The sequence below is a fragment of the Erpetoichthys calabaricus genome, chromosome 4, assembly GCF_900747795.2.
Source record: "Erpetoichthys calabaricus chromosome 4, fErpCal1.3, whole genome shotgun sequence".
Lineage (NCBI taxonomy): Eukaryota > Metazoa > Chordata > Cladistia > Polypteriformes > Polypteridae > Erpetoichthys > Erpetoichthys calabaricus.
This window is the reverse complement of record NC_041397.2, coordinates 27,686,145-27,709,169: the sequence shown is the minus strand read 5'-3', so window position 1 is coordinate 27,709,169 and position 23,025 is coordinate 27,686,145.

The following is a 23,025-nucleotide window of genomic DNA, read 5'->3' as shown; positions in this document are numbered from 1 at the left end:
TGTGGGTCTCACGAGGTTGGGGTATTTGGCTTTGGAAAACTCAGAAATCTGCATCTGTCTCAGCTCCTTGGGAGTAAAGGGCAGTCCAAGTCTGATTTAGGATGATTGACTTCATAAATGGTATAAGTGTGTGTGTCTTGTTTCCACTCTGTCCAGCTCCTTCCTCTAACTGCTCCTGAAGAGTTATTGTCACATTATTGTAGAGAAAAGCCAAGCAAAATGACACCTTTTATTGGCTAACTAGAAAGATTACAATATGCAAGCTTTCGAGGCAACTCAGGCCCCTTCTTCAGGCAATGATTACATCTTGCCTGAAGAAGGGGCCTGAGTTGCCTCGAAAGCTTGCATATTGTAATCTTTCTAGTTAGCCAATAAAAGGTGTCATTTTGCTTGGCTTTTCTCTACATTCATAATGGCTAACACGGTACAACACCCTAGTGTCACATTATTGAAAGCCAATAACTTGTTCTAGGAATTCTGCTCTGTAGTGATCATTGTATGCACTTCAAGCTTTCTCCTTTGTTATGTGATAGTGAACACCTTTATTCTTTTCTTCTCTATGCTACTTCTAGAACTCATCTTTATCAAACACTTTCAATCATCGTTTTTGATATTCAGTGCTTTTGCTGGTAAGTTTGCCATGTTTAATGGTTACTTTGGAGTATTATAATTTAATGTTAAGTTCTGATCCTTTGGGATTTTTCCTGCCATTGGAAAAATCGCAGAAAAGGAAGAATAACTATTTTCGTTTTGCCCTTTAGCTTGTTCACCCTGCTGCATATCACACTGGAAGTGTTCAATAGGAGGAAATCTCCAACAGCCATGCTTTTATTTTAATTTTGTTTCACTTTCAGATTCTGGGTTATTGCAGAGAAGTGTATCTATTTATTATTTTTTTTTATTAATGATATGCTGTGTTTCCTTATTCCTTTGATTACTTGAGCCCATGTCTGATCTGTAAATTCTTAAAGACTACATCTTGTTAATATGTTATGTCCAGGTTGTCAAGGCCATGGTATGCTCCGCTAGACTCCAGACAGCGATAGCCAAATACTGAGATGGTGTGACAATGCAGGTTCTGCTCCATGCTCCCATCTTGCTTTTGGGAGCCCCTGAACCCGACACTGTCGGTAATGTCACCGATGAGCTAGGCAGTGAGGCACAAACAATGAAGCAAGGGGATGGTGCAAAAAGTGCAAAGTGCATAGAAAGGAAGTCTCAGTAGCTTCACTTGGCTTTGTCCACCCATCACTACTAGCAAGCTTCCACAGCTGAAATGAAGAACCATTCATATGCATTTCCTTAAATACGTTGCTAGTGCTCCAGTGTTACCCATTTGTCAGGCAGTCAGCCCTGCTTGACTTCCACAGTTGAGACGAAGAACTTTTAATGTTCACTTAAATTTACTTGAGACTAACTTTTAATTAGGCAGCAGTACATAAATAATAGCAAAATGGAACAGCAGCAGTGATATGTATATATTATATGTATTGTATGTATGCATTTGTATATAATTGTATGTATGTATTTATATATACACAGGTGGGCAAAAGTAGGATTAATGTTATGAGTACATGAAATACAGAGTTTATTCTTGTATTATTATTTATTTATTAATTATTGTATTATTCACAATAATTGAGTTAATAAAGCTATTGCAATAATCATGACTTGCATGTGTTTTTCCATACTAATGACTGCAAACCTACTTTTGTCCACCCTTGTATGTACCTACTGTATATAACAAAGGGCAGAGCAGGCTCTTTTTTCTTAAGAGACTACATTCCTTTACTTTGGGAAATGACATCCTTCACATCTCCAACAACTCTGTGATGGACAGTGTGATTTTCTACTCTGTGTTGTGCTGAGCTGGTAACATCACTTCAAGAGAAGCCCACCGAGTCAACAAGCTAATTAAAAGGTCAGGATCTCTGGACCCCATGGAGGTTGTATCAAAGGAGGGAATTAAAACAAAACTGAGTGCCATTAAGAACAATTCTGCATATCCTCTCCATGACACACTAACACTGAGGACTTTCAGCCAACAAATTATTCAGCAGAAGTGAGTTACGAAACATAAATGGGGCTCCTATATACCAATAATATGCCTGCATAATGCAACACTGGGACTGGGACTGGCAAGTCAAAAGTTTACTTTTCTTTGGTTTTAAATATTCTTCCTTTTTAGTCATTCTGGTGTGTGTTTAGACCATAGTGTTTATCTATCTCTTTATCTTTTTATTTATTTATTTAAAGAGCTTCTTTCTGAAACTGATTGGATTGTGGTGTTACAAAAATGTACAATAATAAGAAATGAGACAATCAGAGTTACATCAAAAGTGGAAGAGAAAGTACAGGAAAGTAGGATGAAGAGGTATAGACATGTGATGAGGAGAGACAACGAATATGTGGGTAAAAGAGTGATGGGAATGGAAGTACAGGAGAAGAGAAAGCAAGGGAGGCCAAAGTGGAGGTGGATTAATAAAGTAAAAGAAGTTATGAAGGAAAAAGGCTTAACGGAGGAGGAGGTGCAGGACCAAGTTGTTTGGAGAAGAATCATCAAGCATATAAACCTCACATAAAAATGGAAACAAGAAGAAGAAGAAGATGATTTATTTAAAGAGCTTCTGAAAAAAGCCAAATTTCCCCCTGGGGACAAATAAAGTTCTATCTATCTATCTATCTATCTATCTATCTATCTATCTATCTATCTATCTATCTATCTATCTGTCTGTCTGTCTGTCTGTCTGTCTGTCTGTCTGTCTGTCTGTCTGTCTGTCTATCTATCTATCTATCTATCTAATAAATTAAACAAAAAACAAACTAAACTAAACTTACTCACTCAAATGTGACAAATCCTGATGGACATCTTTTTCAAAAAGAAATCAATTCTTCTCAGCATGCTATTTAAATACGTTCCTAATCACTGTGACACTTACAAGGCTATTAAAGTTGAAACAAGCAATCTTTGATGCATACAATGTATTGTAATGGACTGGTCAACTTGAAGTTGAAGGATCAGTTCTGTCTGACATTTCTTAAGCAGTCACCCAGCAGAAATGAATATCTGCATCACAAGGGTGGTACCTCTTTTAATGATAGATGATTCTAAGAGGTTAAATGAGAAATTGTCATAAAGTAAACTAAAAACATGCTTACAGTGCCTCACTTTGCCTCTGTTAGGGAGGCTGCTAATGCTAACCATAGTTTAGTTTAGTGATGGTTAATTAAATAAAAGCAAAATAACAGGGATTGTCAGACTCTGTGGTTAGCACTTCTGCCTAATGAAACCAGTGTCCTGGGCTTGAATACTGTAAGCAAACATTATTTCTGTGCAGTTTGCACATTTTCCCTGCGTCTGTGTGAGTTTTCCTCCGTGTATATCTCAAACATGCGGGTGTTTGGGTCATTTTTGATTTTAAATTAGACCTGTGTGTGTGTGTACTTGTCTTGTGATGGACCGCTTTGCCTTCAAAGTGCTAAGATAGATTTCAGCCCAAAGTAACCATGAACTGGATTGAGCCAGTTTGAGAATGTTGCATTATTTTATAATCGTGGTAACACACAACTCTTTAATTTAAACTTGGTGAAAAATATGACATGAACCATGAGATACAATTATGTGCAAAAAATTCTGACCTCATTTGAGGTCTTAGTAGACCCTGTAAAAATGTATTAAAAATGTCTTGTGTACTTCATAGAGTGAAATCATTGTTTTTGAAGGTCTGCTTTCTATAGAAAGATGGCTAAAGATTAGTGGACATGTACGGTTAGTTATTTCCAGATATCTGAGCCTGAGCAATTTCCAAATTTATCTTTACGGGAATTTGAATAATATTTGAATAATGGAATATGTAACATATGCTTAGCTGTTAACTTCCTTGTACATATGGTAAACAGGTGGTTATATCTATAGAAAAGCACTGCAGCCAAAATCTCCAGACAATGGATAGAATTTTGCTTCTGACCCCTGAAAAATATGATTTCCCATTTCTATTGTTAAGAAAAATTGAATCAAAAAAGCTAATTATCTATGTAATGTCCTTTGTCATTTCATGTAATATTTTTATAATGGTTGAAGCTCATTATTAATAAATTTACATTTTGTCATGTAATCCGGAAGAAAAATAAAACAATAAGTAATAATCTCAAAATATAGCATATGTTTAAAGGTACATTTATAACTCTATAAAAATTAATTTAAAACTTTTCAGAGATAAAGGCGACTCACTGACTTGGATACTACACAAGCATGAATGAGATTATTATAGTCTTCTTCCTCTTCTTCATCTTTTCCTACTTCTGTGATGAGGTTGATGTGCTTGATCAGCCTTCTGCAAAAAGCTCGTTCCTGCACCTCCTTGCCAATCAAACCATTTCTCTTCAGAGCTTCTTTTACTTTATCCATCCAACTTTGCTTTGGCCTTCCTCACTTTCTCTTCCCCTGTACTTCCATTTCCATCACTCTTTTGCCAGCATATTCTTTGTTTCTCCTCATCACATGTCCAATCTGTACTTTCTTAGATATCGTTCCCACTTTTGATGTACCTCTGATTGTCAAACTTTTTATTCCGTCCTTTTTGTAACCTCACAAGTCTGTTTCAACATTTTCTGTTACCACATCTTTCTCCTGTGGTGCTCTCTTTACTGCCCATGTCTCAGCTCCATACAACAATGCAGGTCTTTCCACTGTCTTAAACGCTTTACCTTTAACTTGCACCATAATTCTTCAATCACACAATACTCCTGATACCTTCTTCCAATTGTTCCATCCACACTGCACTCTATAGGTTATCTCTGCATCTATTTTTCCATCTTGAGCTACCACTGATCCTAGATATTTAAACCACTCTCCTCAATAGACATCCCTGCAGGCTAACTTCTGAATCCTGATCATTAAAACTCATATACTCTGCCTTCTTCCTATTTATCTTTAATCCTCTATCTTCCAAAGTCCTTCTCCTTTCTTCCAACTACCTCTCCACTTGCACTTTTCTGGTGCTACACAACACAATGTCATCAGCAAAAAGCCTACATTGAGGGGGCACTGGTCTTTTATCTCATGACTCAGCACAGGAATTAAAGAAAATCCTTGATGCAGACCTTCTCCAACTGGGATTTTGTCTGTTATCCTAATACTACTTTTAATCAAGGTCCTCATTCTCCAAACATATTCTGGACAATCCTCGCATAGTTTTCTGGAACTCCTTTCTTTCTCATGCACCTCCAGAACTCCTGATGTGGTACTCTACCATAATCCGTCTCCAAATCAATAAATACTGTATCATATGCAAACATTTCAGTTTTTCTCGTTGCTCCACTATGAGCTGTCACATTGCAATGACAGTCTGTATCAAAATAATTGGTGTATTTGATTAATTAGAAAGAAAATATATAAATCAAAATATTCACATTTTGAAGTAGGTTATACTATAAAATGTAAAATCTTCTTATAATGCAATATTAAACAACCAGTAACGGCGCACTGCATGATAACATACAGTGAATACACTTGACTTGAGCATTCAGTTTTCATCCTCTTTCTCTGTACGTTTAGCATTTGTTTGCTCAGGGGTTGATGCGCTTTCTGCTTTGTGAGCAGCTTTTCTTTTCTCCACCCTAGCATCCCGCTTCTTCTCTTCTTCCGTCAGCATCTTTTTGCGTTAAAACTGAATAAGTCAGTGTTTGTATTGTAATTACTCAGTATGTTTTCCTTAATTTTTCACTTAAGCTGGCACTTAAGTCTTCAATCTGCTTCAAGAATGATTTAAGATATGAAGAGGTAGGGGAAGTGATGGCAAAGGTGGTAGGGATGAGAACGGCGCCTATACACATGTGCTGCACGGCCGCCCTACTGGCTGCTGCCGAGAGTTGATTCTATAATAAAATAAAAATAAAAAGAGGAATAACCTTGGAGGTCAATCATCATCCCCGACAGTGGATAGTAGACGTCACGTAGTATATGTGTACCAAATTTCAGGTCAATAGTTCAAATGGCTTGCGAGCTACAGGTGATTTAAAATCCTGGACAGGATATACCTGTTGGTATATGGAGCGAAACACAGAATGATTAAGTGAAGAAATGGAGAGACTAAGACCAAAAGCAAGGCAGGAAAAGATGCTGTGGTGTCAGATGCATTAAAATAATGGGTCTTACATCTGAAATATGGAGAATGAAGGATAAAGATTTTAGGGGCAACTGACTAATCTGGATAAACTCAGACAATGGCCATTGACCTCATGATGATGATAATGAGGATAATTCTAAAGCACTTTTCATATACTACAGAAATGTCTTTCCATGCTTTTACAAAATGTGCATTAACTGGTTCACTAATTTGCTCAGTGTCACAGAAAGTGGATAATGAGATTGGAATCTACAGCTTTGCGGTTTACAGTTCAGGGCCTTGGTCATTAGGCCACACTTCCTTTTGTGTTTTCTTACTCGCATTATTTATCCCTACATCAGTTATCAAGCCTGATCAAGATCCAGTTCAGGGTAGCAAGGTGGCAGGAATCAGAGCTCACCACAGCATCATTGGCATTAAACTAAAACAGCCATGGATGGTGCACTAGATAATATCTGCCCACACACTCAAACCACTGAATTTTATGTGGCCAAAATAGAGTGCCTTAGCATTATTATAATGGTTGTAATGTCAGGTGACTATCTATAAAATGAAAAGACTCCACTGATATTAAGAAATTTAGGTAGTAAAATATTATAATTTTTTTTTTTTTAATATAGCGCTTTTCTCACTACTCAAAGCGCTCAGCAATTGCAGGTTAAGGGCCTTGCTTAAGGGCCCAACAGAGCAGAGTCCCTATTGGCATTGACGGGATTCGAACCGGCAACCTTTCGATTGCCAGTGCAGATCTCTAGCCTCAGAGCCACCACACAACTCTATATGGAGAGACAATAACCACGACCTTTCACTCAGGGTTCATCGCGTAAAGGAGTGGTTCTTAAACTTGTTTTTTCTTGTGACCCAGTTTTACTTATTGCTCGTGTTCACAACTCATAACTGTAGTGGAACAGTAGCTGATCATTATGCTGTTCTGACAATCATCCTTCTGGGATCACTCTTGGAAAATCGCTTCCGATTGTCTTCCAGGGGGTTTGTTTCAGCCATGCAAGCAGCGACCCATAGCAGGGCTTAACACACAACATTCGCAGCCCTTTTTCATTCACTTCAATTGTAATTCATTATTTAGTGTGACTCAATTACAGATGTCTTGTGACCCAAAATTTTAGAAACACTGTTCTAAAGAGTAAACTACAGTATCTATAAATGCCAAAGCCTGATACTACTGTATATGGCTGAGTAGTATGTGTTCAACTTACACCTGAATCTTCATGCAGTAAGTTCAGCTAAAAATAAAAGCTGATGACTCCCCACAACTTACCTGGCTGTGTGACAATGCGGGTCCACTCTAGACTCTCTCTTCACATTTGGGAGACTCTCGAACCCAACACTGTCAATGGTTATGACCAAACTGAGTTGACTAATGGGGACAAGTGCAAAGGTGCTTTTATTAAAAAGAATAAAAAAACAAAACAGTGTCCTAATAAATAGTACCGTGATTCAAAAATATCCATGAATAAACCATAAAAACCAAGTGAAAAGTGGGGATAAATAAAACAATAAATAAATCCATTAAAACCAGAGGTTAAAATGCAGTTACTGGCTCCTCCCAATCTCAGCCCACCTCCTTCTTCATCTTCCTGGCTCACCCATCACTGACGCAGCCAGTGGAGACTCAGCAGCCACGAACTTCATTTCTCTGAACCCCATCTTCGCTACCTCCAAACCGATTTGCCAGACCATTCGAGGTCGTCTCTCCTCCCATCTTCCTTCACACACCTGTAGTCGTACCTCAGATCCATAGGGAGGTCATCCGCCATGCTCGCCACACTCAACACCATTATTCAGTGGGGTGAACCAGCCCCTAGAGTGCTCCAGCCTACGGCTCTTTATGAGGACCCAGCTCGTGCTACCTTTACTTCCTCTAGGTGGCCAGACGGTCCTCCTGAGACTGCTCTTTAATCGTCTTTTTCCCTTTCAACAATTTCATTCTATTACCATTTTTACCTCTTCTTTTTTATCTTGATCTCCTTCTTCCCCTGTGCCAGAATGTACTTATATGGCTCTGTGGGCACAGCGTCTTAATCACGCACCACAGGAAGCCGATGAAGCAATTGAGAATGATCGCACCCTCACGCGCAGGTGCGACTCGCCCCAATTACCTCATTAACTCCCTGCGGTCGGGCGATCGCACCCACAGAGACTGACACAGGTGTATGGATTATTTAAAACTGCCCATTCTTTTGAAGTTGTGGACCTGCTATACCACAGGCTGTTAAACGTTCTTTCAATCCTCCTTTGGGGATTTTTGGGAGACCCTAATTTGGGACATTGTTAGCGTGTATAATTTATTGTGAAAAAACAAACAAGAGAACCACTCTAAAGGGTTGGGGAATCCACCCTGTATACTCTGAAAGCAATCTTTACGAACAAAATGAGTAGTCACATAAGACTGAGGCAAAATCTTGACTGCTAACAAAATGAAAGCTTGGGTTTACATAGGAGGGAAATAGGAAGGGGTGGGATCTCAGGCAGAAGTGAGGTGACAAAGAGGTGGAAGTAGGTGGAGTCCTAATTGGATTTTTCTTCCGGTGGTCTCTGGAAGAGCTAAAAAAGGTGTTTGTGCCGTTCTTCAACCCATGTCTCTGTACCTTACTTCCAGTTAAGTCCTTAGACCAGGGGTGTCGAACTCCAGGCCTGGAGGGTCGCAGTGGCAGCAGGTTTTCATTCTAACCCTTTTCCTACCCAGTGACCAGTTTTCACTGCTAATTAACTTCTTTTCTCTTCATTTTAATAGCCATGTTTTTAAGGATTCAGTCCTCTGAATTGATTCTTTTCTTCATTAAGTGAGAGCCAAACAGAAATGAGATGTGAAATGAGCCAACAGATGACCAGCTAAATTGGAATTTCAGAACTGCAACCAATTTCACTCCAACCAATCTCTTAATGAGAAGCCAATTCTTGCTGTTAATTAAACCCATTATTTAATTCCATAGCTTGTTGGTGCTCTAATTCTGCCACAGCAGACATTTCCAAAAGTGTTAATTTTCTGTTTTTTCTAAAAAATGTTTTGGTGACCTGAGAGATCAACCTTACCAAGACCATCGCCTTTCTTTATTTTCAGATATTGTGTGTTGGGCACGGGTGAGATGGTCATGTGGCGGCTTGTTTTGTAGTTCATTATTGTTTGGATGCTAATTTAGGAAAAAGAAACAACTAAGGGGCCTGAGTCAAGTTAATTAAAACTAAAGAAAAATGAATTAATTAGCATCAAAAACGGATCTCTAATGAAGAAGATGGTTAGAATGAAAACCTGCAGCCAGGACTAGAATTTGACACCTGTGCCTTAGACTATCTCCCAAGCGCATGCATGTGAGATTATGTATATCATGATGGAAGAACTATAATTTAAATGTACTCCAGTTATCTGTGTTCTTTCCCTGTCTCAGGCACAATGCAGTGTTTGGATGTTTTTGCCATGTCTTGTTTGAGTTTTCTTACACATCCTAAAGATGTGCTCATCTGGGTAACTGGTCATCATAAACTGGCCTAATGTTGGTGTGTGCTTGAGTGGGACCCAATTTGCTCCTAATTGATTCCTGCTTTTCCTGATCTCCTGGTTAGATCCACTTATAGTACAAAATAAAATGCAAAAAATATTGTTCATAAAAACTGTGTTTGTACAGATGCAAAGAACCTGTGATATACTGTACTAATTAGGAATTGCAAACATCCTGAGGCGTCTACTCAGTCTTTTGAAGGGTCCAATAAAGTTACAGATAGGCATATGTTTGGATTGCAAACACTCTAAGAAAACGCAAAATCAAAAACACTGACGGCTCGATTCAAAGTTTACTTCTTCTACACGCAACACTGCATTCTGTACAGCTTACTTACTGCTACACTGAAATGACCTTTGAGACATAAACAGAGTCCTGCTGAGCAGGTCTTTCGAAGTAGTAATAATAAGAAGAGGCTGCACAGGCCATGTGGTTGGTTTAGCTCTTTCAGCAGATCAAAACACAGCTTCGTTTTGTTTTCGAATCTTTTTTATGATCTTCATTTTACATAATAGTTTGGCACTTGTTTTTCTGATGTTTTTGCACACACTTTAGCATTCACAGTATGTAGGTCACAATCCTTAAGTCAGAGCAGTGGTTTAAAATTGGTTTGTCTTTTGTCAGATTATATTCTATTTATGTATTTATCCATACAAGCATATCATTAAAACAGTAAGACTATCTATATAGGTATGGTTGAAATTACATTATATAATGTGACATAGAATAACTTCAAATTCAGATCATTTGTGATCTGGGCAGCAGTCTCACATATACATAAGACCACTTTAGAATTACCAAATAACTTAACAAACACATCTTTGATGATCTCGATAGACAAAGGGAGTGCTAGTTAGAGAAACCCACAGAGTCAGAGAGAACATGCAGGCTAATCAGGTGTGTGATTCCTACCCAGGAAACTATAATTGTGACCAGAAGCTATAAGCGCTGCATTGGCCTGCTGCTTTATTGTATTAATATATGTACAGTCGATTCAGAAGGTATTTAGATAACTTTAGTTTCTGCACAGTTAATTGTATTGAAGACTTTGTTAATTGTTGAAATTGTTAAATTTGCAGTTTTTACCTACCAATCTATACTCAGTTATCTACAGTAAAATGGCAACATGAAAAATATATTTTCAGAAAGGTCTGCAAATTTAGTAAAAGTCAAAAACTGAAATCACTCATTAATATAAGAATTCAGACCATTAAATCAGTACGTTGAAGAAGCCTCTTTGGCAGCAATTATAGCTTTGAGTTGTCTTGTGTAAGTCTCTACAAGGTTTGCACACGTAGATTTGGGCAGTCTTCTTGGCAGATCTTCTCCTGCTCCATCAAAATCGGTCTGGACTTTGACTAAGCTACTTAATGACAGTCAGAGACTTGTCCTGAAGCCTCTCCAGCCCTAACTCGACTGTATGCTTCAGGTCATTGCTGCACTGAAAGTGAACCATCACCCCACACTGAGATCACATGCATTGTGGAGACAGGTTTTCTTTAAGGATCTCTCTGTATTTAGTTGCATTCATCTTTCCCTCAGTTCTGAACACACTCTTTGTCCCTGCTGCTGAGCAGCACCCCTATAGGCCTACAGAGAGTTGCTTGGACTTCATGGCTCATTTTTTTGTCCTGACATGTAGTGTGAATTGTGGACCTTATATACACAGATATGTACCTTTCTAAACAATGTCTAATTAAATTAATTTGCCAGAGGTGGACTCCAATCAAGCTGTAGACACATCTCAAGGAGAATTAAAGCAAACAGGATGTACTTGACCACAATCTGGTGTACCTAAGCAAAGGGTCTGAATACTTATATGTATAAAAGAGAGATTATAGTTTTTGATTTTTAATAAATTTGTAGACCTTTCTGAAAACATATTTTCACTTTCTCATGATCAGGTATTGAATATAAAAATTTATCCATTTCAAATTAAATCTACAACACAATAAATACACACACACATATATATATGCATATACATCACATATAAGAGCCCTATTTAAGAGATAAAAAAAATTTAAGTATATATTTCAATAGTATGCGATGAAAATAAGCTATTTCACAACTTAGCTTAAAGTTTAAGGTGTTTTACTAATACAGAAAGACAGCAATTACACTTAATAATTCACAATACTGATAAAAATATTCATACTACAAGCATTTACTTACATATCAAAATAACCAAGAAATGTAAAGCCTCATAGAAGTTTATAACTTCCACTCCCGTTAAAGTACCTGATTTACAGTATATGTGTCAAATGTAATATGCAATGTGCTTTTTGACCCTCATAAAATAGATGTATCTACTATATAATAAAACACAAGGGTGTTCAATCTCTCTGAGCATTCTGATTGGTCAGTTTGGCTTTGGTGATGCAAAGAAAGAGGAAGTTAGAGTGTGAAATGCAGGGATGAGGGAGTAAAGACGTATGATGCTGACAGGGTCGCCTTCAAAGACAGCAAGTATAAAACCAGACACAAAGGCGTCTCGAAAATAATGACAGAATCTGGGAAGCAGTGCTGGTTAACATTCATACACTCAGATACAGAGGACATTCACAAAAGTTTCACGCAAGGTAAGAGATAGCAAATATTATTTAATCATTCTATTACCTGTCTTTGATATGTACTCTGGCTAGTAACTAATAAAGTATATTTTAGCAGCTAAAACCTTATTTTTAAATTTATTTTCATTGAAAGTAACGTTTATACATTTCATAATCACAGACAAAAAAAAATCAGTAATATCTTGTTTCTGCACCCTATATGTATAATCAAGATGAGTAAAATAAATAAATAAATAAAATATAATATAAGTGTGAATTCTTATAAATGTCATATAGTCTGCAGCTACCTGCCAGCATATCAGTGTTTACTTAATATAACACAAGTGCATAATCATTTGAGCTCTGTAACATAAAAATCATGTTTAATGTAACTTATTACTTTATAGAATTTCTTTTTTCCATCATCTTTACACTGTATTTTACTTTACTGACATGGGGTTGCAATAAGCTCACCTTACCTATCGAATGTCATAAAAAGCAATTATAGGAGGTCAGCGTCGAACACAATATCTAGCCATAAATACTTCTGGTCCACAAACATTATTAAATACTACCACTGGTTTGACTTTGTCCCGAATGAGGCACATTACCTGCATTGTGAAGGAGCGTCAGTTACAGCACTATCGCCATGTGGCTCGTTTCCCTGAGGGTGATTCAGCTTTCAGGATCCTAACTGTTGAGGACCTGAGCAACTGGACTATTCCAAGGGGACGTTCACGTAACACATTACTGTTGAAAGAAGGATGTATCATAATGTTATTGTGTAATTTATGTCTGAGTGATGGGCTATGCAATATGACAAGATTAGCTGTATTCAAAATTGGTCAAACAATTCTGACGTAAAATTTTAACAGGCGACAAGAAAGGTAATGTAGTACATCTTCCGCGGATAACATTAGACACCAAAGGAGATCTTGATTTGCCATTCGTATTAAAACATTTACAGTTTCCCATTAGAATAGCTTTTGCTATGAAAATTAACAAATCACAGGGACAAACATTCGGAAAAATTGGTCTATTTATTACAGAGAAAGAAATGATATTCACTCATGGGCAGTTATACATTTGGATGTAAGTATAAAATTCAATGCGATATTGACGAAAAGTTAATTCAAAAAATTATTTTTTTACTGTAAAAAAAAGTTTTACAGTAAAAGATTGGTTGTTAAAAAGTATTTGCATGTTAATTTCAAAGCCAAACAGAACGAAAATGTATAACACAATGAATACGTCTAACGCAACATGAAACACAATTTTCTTTCAATTTATTACGTTTTACTATTTTTTACTATGGTTAATTACTCACTGTTAATGTAAAATAATTTGTTCTATTATGCATATGTAACAATTCCTAAGAAAATGGGATATATAAACGATGATACAATGGGAAACAAATACAGTTTTTTTTACCTCCTCTTTGCTGGATCAGCTGCTGGATTGCTGCTGCTGCCATGCCGTGTGATCTCCATGTTGCGCAGCACTTCGAACATTTAAAAGCCTGTACAGCAGCTGTCCTACTCTTTGTATTTCATTTCCGGCCTCGGGCGTGGTTAAATCTCTTGACACTCTTGGTTAAATCTCATCTTGTGGGATGTCAGTTCTTGATATTTTTTAGTTTATAATTTAAAAACAGAATAAGAATCTGAAAATCTAACAACATCACATTAAAGTTCAATAAATTCTGAAAAGAATGATACAAAACATATATCTGTAGGTTTTAAAATAAACCCGATTTAAAGCATGACATAAAAACGTCACATAAAATTGTTGCACAAAATTGTTTCACTTTTAAGCTTAGGATTTTATATATAGAGGGTAGATTTTACAAAAAGGTTTTTTCCTCACAGCAGTTTATGTTTGCTATAAACACATACATGTACTTGTTGCACATGCGGCACACATTTATATGTTTAATAAGGTTTTTTTAGGAGGCTTTTGTCTGTAGACATGTTTATTGTAATCAGAAACTGCTCTCTGTTTGGCCAGTTTAACAAGAGCGCCATTAAAAGTACTATAATAATAATACATTTTATTTATTTGTAGGTGCCTTTCTAAACACTCAAGGACACCGAACAACAGATAAAACACACATTATAAACAAAACTAAAATACAAAAATTAAAATCAGACAGAGCAATTGTAATCAAAGAGAAAAAGCAGTCTTAAACAAATGAATATTAAGTTTAGATTTGAAAAATGAAAATGATTCAATATTTCTAAGCTCAGATGGTAGTGAGTTCCTGTCTAGTCAGCTAAAAACTAAAGCATACAGTACATCATCTTCACAGCACCATGCAGTGGCAGAAAAGGACTAACTTGTCCTTTGTTTCTTAATGGACAAAACAATTTTTTTGCAACCTAGTGCATGTAATGTAGCAGTGACGTTTCGTTGTGAATCCATGATGACACCTTATATTTTTTTTACTGCTAGCTTTATGTGTAAAGCTAGTCTAATAAGTTTCCCTTTAAGGTACATGTTTTCTCACCAAATTCAATTAGCAAAATGCAGATTTACTTGAATATTTTTATTCTATTTATTTATTGTTGTGATTCCAGTCTTGTAGTTTACAGTCCAACATGTAGCCTGCAGGCAACAGATGGAGAAAGAGAGTGACAAAGAATTCCACAGTTTTTCTTTACAGTCCAACACTTTAGCCAGTGGAATATCATGCAGGAATTGAACTGGTTAGCCCAGGCGTCCTCAATCACGGTCCTGGAGGGCTACGGGTTTTCATTGCAGCCAGTGTCCTAATTAGAACTCAGTCCTTGCTGATAATGAATCTTGGTGTTTAACTCTATGCCTTGTTAGTGGCTTCATTCATCAAAGACAAATTTTAGTTACTTTGTAGCTCAGAGGTCCTCAATTACAGTCCTGGAGGTCTTCTATGGCTGCAGCTTTTCACTTTAACCAATTTCTTAATTAGAACCCTTTTATTTACTACTATAGCAATATGGTGTTTGGGCTTTAGCTCTCTTGCCTGTTACCATTCACAACCCTTAATTGCCTATTTTAGATTTAAGTTTTAATTGTTGCCTATTTTCTTAATCAGACATTAGTTAATAGTGAGATGCAGAGAACCAATAATCCAGTAGCTCTCCAGCTAACGTGCTTACCATGAAGTATCTGTGATAAAAAAATGTTTAGAAATGATTGAGAGGGGAATTGGAAGGACCATTAAGTTTAAATCTATTCTGGTCCACAAAACAAATGGATAATGTTCTCACAGAAGGAAACTCTACAGTGCAATTCAAATTTCTCTTGGATGAATGCAAGCATTAACTAGCCAAAAAGTTCAATACCAAGTTTCATTATCAGCATGGACTGTCTTCTAATTAGCAAACTAGTTGGAATAAAAACCTGCAGCCACTGCGGCCCTCCAGGATTGTGATTGAGGACCCCTGGGTTAGCCCATACTTAGGGTATATTCCCTAGTCGTTAGGCCAACCAAACTGTAAACTTTTGCAGAAAGGGAAACAACTAAAAAAATGTATCAGTTGTTCTTTATATCTATTTTTATTACATTAAACAAAAGAACATCAAACCTCTTGATCTGACCGCTAGTGAAGATCACGGTCTTTTAATCTTTGAAGTTTAGAAATGAAGAGTGTGAGTAATATCTAACTGTCTGTTCTTCTGGCTTACAGGACAGATTTAATGTGGATAATAAAAATCACATTTTCTCCAGCCTTAATTTTTGGATTAGTTGAGTGCAGTTGCATCAAGGTCATTTGCAAAGCTGATAATAAAATCCAGCACTCATTTTGGAATAATATATAAGGCACCAGAAGATGGTTTTGAGTTTTAATATAATTATAATTAAATACAAGGCTGCGATAAGAACAGGAATTACATGAAAGAGAAAATCTGTTTTAGAGTTTTTTTGTGATTTTAAGCCACACAGGCTATCCTAAATGTCTAAATTCTTTTTGATTTCCACTTTCAAAACTCACTTTACAGCTATAACTACGAATATATGAATCATAAATTGAGAAAAATCCATGAATTACCCTGAAGTTGATCCAGCACACATGGCAGTTTGCCAAAATGTGTTATTTTTTTAGGGAGGTTTGCATTTATTTTGCATTCTGAAGTACTGTTGTTTGGCAATTCTAAAGTGGCCTTTAACATTTTAATTTTTAACATTTTTTTCCAATTCAGAACCCATTTGTAATCAAAATGCTGTGGGATTTGTCAAATGCAAATGAACATCATGCTTTTTGGTGTGATGTTTTACCACCACTTCACCAGCCTAACATGTGTTTCCTGTTAACGCAACTGGCCGAGTGTATAACTCACTGTTCATTTCCAAAGGGTACTAAGCGAAGCTAAGTATCTCAGTAAAGTGATATTTGTTTCATATAAGACAAACATTACTTTCCCGTCTCTAATTCAAAGACTATAAGCCCTAACCTAACCACATCCCAATGTTGTGTGTCTATTGACAGAACATGTGCTGTGCTGTACTTGCGTGAGCTGCTAAATAAAATACTCAACATACAGTGCCTACAAAAAGAATTCATCCCCTTGGACATTTTCATATTTTATTGTTACAAAACATTGAATCATGGTGGATTTAATAAGTCTTTGATACTGATAAACATCAAAAGACTCTATAATGTCAAAGTGAAATCAGATCCCTGTAAAGTGGTCTAAATTACAAATATAAACAGAAACTTATGTGCTATACTTTATTGAATACAATGAAATGACTTACACATTATTTTTCTAGGTTGTCTCCTTCCACTGCAGTCCACTTGTTCCAGTGCTCAGGAAGCGTCTTAATCCCAGAAGAGTAGAAGTCTTTTGACTGCATGTTGACCTGTTCTTGCACAGCAACAACAGCCTCCTCATTCGACTTGAATTTCTTGCCTCCTAAAAATTCCGTAAGTGGACAAAACAGATGATACTCCTTCTGTGAGTGCCTTGTACCAATCATACCCCCTAGACCAGGGGTCGCCAACTCTGGTCCTGGATGACCACCATGGCTGCAGGTTTTCATTCTAACCCTTTTCTTAATGAGTGACCTGTTTTTGCTGCTTATTAATTTCTTTTGAACTAATTTTAATTGACTTGTTCTTGAAGATTCAGACCCCTTAATTGTTTCTTTTTATTTAATTAGCAGCCAAACAATAATCAGATACAAAATGCGCCAAAACAACTGGTGTCCATCATACAATACAATATCTGAAAATAAAGAAAGATGAAGGTCTTAGAACTGTTGATCCGCTCAGGTCCCCAAATCATTGTAAAAGTGTGCTGTTAAAAAGAGAAAATCAACAATTTTGGAAATGTCTGCTAATGCACCATGAGAGCAGCAACGAAGCCATGAAATTAGAGAACGGGTTTAATTAACAACAAGAATTGGCACCTCATTAAGCAGCTGGTTGGAGTGAAATTGGTTGGAGTTTGAGGCCCTGACTTAGTTGGTCTTCTGCTGGCTCCCTCACTTCACATTTCATTTCTGTTTGGGTGCCATTTAAGGAAAGAAATGAAGCAATTCAGAGGAAAGATGAAGAAATTCTTTAAAAAGCAATTCAATTAAAAGGAGTTCACAAGAGGCAGCGCGGTGCGCAGTGGGTAGCACTGCTGCCTCACAGTAAAGAGACATGGGTTCACTTCCCGGGTCCTCCCTGCGTGGAGTTTGCATGTTCTCCCCATGTCTGCATGGGTTTCCTCCCACAGTCCAAAGATATGCAGGTTAGGTGCATTGGCAATCTTAAATTGTCCCTAGTGTGAGCTTGGTGTGTGGGTATGTGTGTGTGTGTGCCCTATGGTGGGATGACACCCTGCTCGGGGTTTGTTTCCTGCCTTGTGCCCTATGTTGGTTGGGATTGGCTCCAGCAGACCCCCGTGACCCTGTAGTTAGGATATAGCGGATTGGATAATGGATGGATGGATGAATTCACAAGAAGTTAATTAGCAGCACAAACGTGGTTAGAATGAAAACCTGCAGCCATGGTGGTCCTCCAGGAGAGAGACACTCATCCCCAAACTGATTTTTAAGTCTCAAATAAATCTGAGATGGAATGACTCCTTCATTTATCAAAAATTTTATAATAATTTGGTGCACAATACTACTGTGTACCTCCTACTCAGACATGTTGATTACAACTGACAGGAAAGGGGGAAAGAGCAGCTAGCACTACTAATGACAAGTTCAAAATGCATGTGTTTGTCCAATGAGTCATGTCTACCTTGCACTTTGTATGAGAATAGAGCATGAAAATTCCTGTTTATAATTGAACGCCCAATCGGAATTACAAATAGAAAACTCCAAATCTTCGTGTAGAACTCCATTCAGTTTCAAAACCAATCTTATCCACCATTACGGCATCCATTTTAGGACAGCATCATTGTTCACTTCTCCGGTCATCAAACTTCAGTTTTATTCCACACGATGCATCAGTAGTAACAAATCACTTGTCACACATCAGCACTCAGGAATCGCTCATCAGGCGTCAGTCGTAGCTTTTCGAAGTTTCGAAGTTGTGGCCTCGCAGGGGTTCTGTCACTTTCGGGAAGAGCCAAAAGTCACATGGTGCAAGATCAGGCGAGTAGGGTGGCGGGTTGAAAACGTTGACACCACTGTCTTCAATGAAATGCTTCGTCGCATTAGCCGTGTGGGCTGGCGCATTGTCATGATGCAAAAAGTGCCTTCGCAAGTTCTTGGACCAGCCTCTAGCCATCGCAGAAAAAACGTCAGGCAGGCACTGAGTGGTGTACCACTCAGAGGTGACAGTTGTCCCCTCAATCAGCGGAATTGACGTGACAATGCCATCGATGTTGAAAAAGATGGCAAACATGGTGCGTTCCACCGAGCAGATTAAACCATCAGAAAAGTCGTAAAAAATCATCACTCGAAAGTCACGCACACACGGAGTCGGGAGCTTCGCCGCTAGCACCGGCTGCACACTCTCTGTTCATTTGCTTCTCGTGTTCATTCTGAAGGAAGAGAGGGAGCAAAACATCTGAATAAAAACATGCAACCACTTGAATAATCCCTCTACACAGCAGAACAGGTTTCGACAGGCTGACACTCGACAAATGATAAAATTCCGCGCGGAACCCAGACAACCCTCATATGTACAAAAATGTACATGTTAGATTCAGTTAGTAGGTATTTCCATGCCAGTGGGATGCTTGGGTAGCTCACCTGAATAAACCTTTAGTTCCAATAGAACGTTTTCCAGAATTAATTTAACTTTCTTTGGCCTTGGGTGCTGTGGTCAGATGAGCCACTCACACAATCAGTGTGTATATAGAAATGATTTGATATCCTCCATTAAATATACCGCAGATTATGGATATCACCATGCTGCTTTGCTGGCTACCCAGCAGAAACATAATGTATTTACCAAGTTTCAGAATTTATTTTTTAAGAGAACAAAGCACAAAGAGTACACCACAACTTTACACCATAGATGCAATAAATGCAGTAATACAGACATTTGATTTCCAAAAAAATTCTTCAGAATTCTTCAACCCCTGATTCAGAGAGCTATGCAACAAGAAAGCAGAGTTTAATGTACACCTAGTTTCTCACATTGCTTTAAGATATCAGAAAAAGGTTTAGTATCAGAATGTTCTATCCAAAAACCCACCCTTTTAAAAACAGTGGTTCTTTAATGGCACTTTGTCATTCTTTGCTGGATTATGTAGTTCTGCGTAGAACTATTGGTCGACAAAGTACAATTTTATTCTGGGAAGACTTCTTTGCATATGAAGTTGGATTCTTGTACTTTGAAAAACTTATTAATATGTGGAAAAAAATGAAATCTTTAAAGAAAAGTTGGACTTAGCCTTACTGTACATGTGCAGCGAGAGTTCTTTTAAAATCATGAGCCACGGGTGTTTCACAAATCTGTTACCATCTATTCATGGCTACTGTATTTACTGTATGGAGCCTGTTATGGGTTGAAATAAGCATATTTTCTTAGAACCTTCATGTGGATGGGTTTTTTGAAAACCAAAAATGGCCCCATATGGCAACTCTATGAAGAACCACTCTGGTACCTTTATTTTTAAGAGTGTGGTTGCCTCTGCCAGTAAACTACCAACAGGTGATAAGTGAACTTTAGAAGAAGATACTGATTTTAACCACCACCTGTTCAAGAGGAGCTAGAGGTTTTGTAATTATTAATAAACCCTACAGCTGGACTGGCTCAGTCACTTCAGACATCACTGATACAATTCTAGGTACTTGCTTGGGCAGTTTTTTTAATGCTAAGTGTGGTGTAGTTGGCCATCTGATTTGGGATTTTGCTGGATGTTTAATTATATGAGAAGAACAAGCAGAAGAACAAGCAGTCAAATACCTGGTATTATTTAGGATTTGTATATGGCACCAGTTGTATGGTTTCCTCTACTCCTTTATTTCCATGGCATGTTCTGCATCTTTGCACGTGATTACTGTACATTTCTGCCTGAGCCATTCTGCTGTGAAGAGCTCCATATGAAATTGTTGGCCAGATATTTGGTCTAACAGCTTATATGGAACATTACACAATGCATTCCATCTCTAGACTCCTTCATTTTTGGGATACTTTATTGATGGAAAAACAGTGTCATAACCTGGAAGGAAAATGGAAGTAATTGATAAAAAGCTACTCATTAGGAAACATTACCAAATTTAGGTTCATTTAGTTGATGCTTATATAGCATTACTACAGCATTACTGGCGGGTCAGGAACCACGTGACAAAAACAACTGAAGTGATTTCAAAAAGTTCATAAGTAATTTTTATGAACACCAGAAGATGCTAATGACCATTTCATTCCTTGGTGTCTTCTTTTCTTACAGATTTGTGTGTGCTTAAGCAAAGCAAGATTATAGTGAGAGAGGGACAGGCACCTCTTTGGCAGTTTTTAAAACTTCAGCTTTGGTTCCTCCAGCATCAGCTCTCCTCTTGTCGTTCAAACAGGATATAAACACACACCGGTACAAGGACATGTTGACTGTACCTTTTGCAGCCTCTTAGAGCACAGTGAATGCTTAACACATAGTTATCAAATCTCAAGGTTGGTACTCTGAGATTCACAGCTAAGTAAGCAAAAGTATATACAATTTAAGTGTTATCTTTGACACATGTTTTTTCCATCTAAAAAAATGTAGAAAATTAAGATCTTTTTGAAATATGCAGGGCAATAATGAATTCATGCATTTGTCAGTCAGTCAATCAGTCATTATCCAACCCGCTATTTGTTTTTAGTAAAATTGACTGCTGCTGTTCATTCACTACGTGTTCAAATTGTTCTCTATGTAGCCGTTAGTTAATTCAAAATACTGCTGCAAGAATTATTACAAGAACTAGAAAGAAGAAGCAAATAACTTTGGTCATCAAGTCCTTGCATTGCCACCCACTTAGGTTTAGAGCTGATTTCAAAATCCTCCTTTTAACTTATAAAGTCTGAAACAGACAAGACCCTGTTTATACCTCTGAAATTATGATTACTTACAAACCTGAGCAAACATTAAAATCTCAATTTATGATTCCAAGGATTAATAAAATAAGAATCTTCTTAATAATAAAAGAAGAATCTGTCTACAAATATAACAGGTACCCCTTATTTCTCAGCTTTTAAATCCAGGCTGACGATTCACTACTTTACTGTGGTCTAGCATACCCTGACTAGAGCTGCTCATTATCTGTGCATACCACATTACTGTTTATTACGCATTTGTACCGAAATAAAAGTATCACAATATTTTCAAACTGTTACTAACCCTCCTCTAGTTTGGTTCTCTTCTTGGTATCTGAAAACTCACTACGTCAGTCTAGCTTTGTTATGTTTCAGCCAGAGTTTATGGCTGGGGTTCGATGTTGTGTTTCTTGTCTTTTTTGTTAATTAGTATGTGTGTTATCTTTGTTAATTTTACTTTTGTTTATTATCTGCTTTATTGCCAATGCACGTGTTATGCTCGTTGTGTTTTGGGAGTGGTTCCCCAAGAAACCACCTGCCAATCATCACCGGGAACTGCCCTCCACCTTATAAATATTATGGGTCATATGGAGGGTCTACCATAGTTCCTGGTGGTTCATTGAATGCCTGGATTTTTGAACCTGTGCTCTGTTTCTTGACTTCATTTTGGATTCTGTATTGGGGCTGTGTTTGCCTTGGATTGCATTGACTTCTCAGGTAATTCCTTATTGTGCTTCACAACATTTTTATTAAAAATAAATCTTGTATTTAATAATGATTCTTCAACATTCTTTTGGTTTCTAATCAGGGTTTTGATGGTAAATCCCCCCCCCCCCCCCCCCCCCCAGTGGGCAATTTTGGAAATATTTATGTGCTTTTGAGACTCTTAGTTCATAACAAGCATACCCTGACTAGAGCTGCTTCTTAGTTGTACATAATGCACCTTTGTTTTATTTATTTGTCCAAAAATATAAATTATATAAAAATTATAATCTGTTTCTATCCCTTCTTTATTTTCTTTCTTTTCTTGTTGTAGCACTTGGTGCCACCGCTGTACCAACAAGTTGATCTCATATGCATGGAAAAGACATCTGAGATACTGAGGAGCTTTGGAATCGTCAGATAGAATGATTCATTTATCAGATTAGATCGCCCAACACAGACTGTACTGTAGAATGGCCGGAAGGAGGTAGGCAGCTAGCTTTGTCTTTTGACTTTCTCTCTTATAATTGACAATGGGCTCCGCAGAGGTTTATTTTCTCCAGGGATGCAGCTGACTGAAGTTTTTTGTTTACCTTACCTCTGTTGTCAATTGGCCAAAGTTAAAAAATTAAATAATGGACAGATAGTACTTTCCACTGTGTTTAAACAAATCTGTGTCTTCAAG